We start from the raw sequence: 1,403 nt of genomic DNA, 5'->3' as shown, positions 1-1,403 counted from the left end.
CTGTTGCAAACTCTATGCCGACAGATTCTAGATGCACCCTTGTCCGGTTTTAAGCTACGCTACAGATCAATTTATTTATGAAAATACAAAGTACAGTCTCCAACAAACTTTACATATTCACATGTTCCTTTACCTTTAATCCAAATAAATACAGTTTCATTAACAGATATCTTACGTCTACTACGAGTATACAAGGTAAAAGGTGAGGGAGAGTTATATACAGATTTGCCGAAGTCTTTATTTGCAATTTCACAAATATGGTAGGTCCGGTAGGCGATGATGTCTCTGTCCACGAAACTCTGCAGTCCAGATACATTAGGTACACCAGTGCCACCTCGTACAACAGCAACGGTCAACCAGCCATTTTCGTGTGAAAATGAGTCGTTCAGATCGATACTAAAGTTGAGTCTGCATCCACAGAATACAGCGGGTCCATCCAGTAGGGAGTGTGCAGCTACAGATTTGACAGTGTTCTTTTTCTTGTCAGCAGCAGATGTTGTCATTTCGATGTCTTCAATTGTTTTATAAATGGTCTGTCTTGAACGGCGACGATATCTTCTGTATGGCACCTTCTCTCTTTCCATCTTCTCCTCTTTCCTATCTCTGTTTATCTGCTCCTCCTCTCCTTTGTATCCATCTTCTCTTCCTCCCTCTTTATCTCCTCCATCCCCTCCCGCTGTCCAACTCCTACTCCCCTTCTTACCAGCCCACTCCTTCCTCCCTTCGCCCATCTCATTCTCCCCTCTTATCTCCTCCTCCCTCCTCTACCTCCTCCTTATCCCCTGTAAATCCATTTCCTCATCTCCCGTCTCTCCGTCCATCTCCTCCTCACCTTCTCTCTTTCCATCTTCTCCTCTTTCCTATCTCTGTTTATCTGCTCCTCCTCTCCTTTGTATCCATCTTCTTTTCCTCCCTCTTTATCTCCTCCATCCCCTCCCGCTGTCCAACTCCTACTCCCCTTCTTTCCGTCCCACTCCTCTCTTTTTCTATCCATTTCTACCGTCCCCTTTCTCTGCCCATCTCCTCCTTCCTCCTATCAATGTCCATTTCAGTACTCATACCTAAGTATGATTCCATCAGTAGCCCGGTTATATGGGAGAATCATAATAAAGATGGAAGCTATAATGTCTTAAAAACAGAATGGTTTTAGACCAGGGCGCTCATGTATTGCCTGGACATTCACATTACGGAATCTAGCAGAGAAGAGAATTGTGAGAGACATAGAGACCCAATTAACCTTCGTGGATCTGCAGGTCTACGATACCGTACCACAAAACAATATATGGGCAACTGTGAAGAGTAGTGGCGTGTCAACTATTTACATCAGAACAGTTCAAAAATGGTTCAAATGGCTCTGAGCACTATGGGACTTAACATCTTAGGTCATCAGTCCCCTAGAACTT

This window comes from Schistocerca serialis, chromosome 2, assembly GCF_023864345.2.
Source record: "Schistocerca serialis cubense isolate TAMUIC-IGC-003099 chromosome 2, iqSchSeri2.2, whole genome shotgun sequence".
Lineage (NCBI taxonomy): Eukaryota > Metazoa > Arthropoda > Insecta > Orthoptera > Acrididae > Schistocerca > Schistocerca serialis.
The sequence above is the reverse complement of the archived record's forward strand: the minus strand, read 5'-3'. Positions refer to the sequence as shown.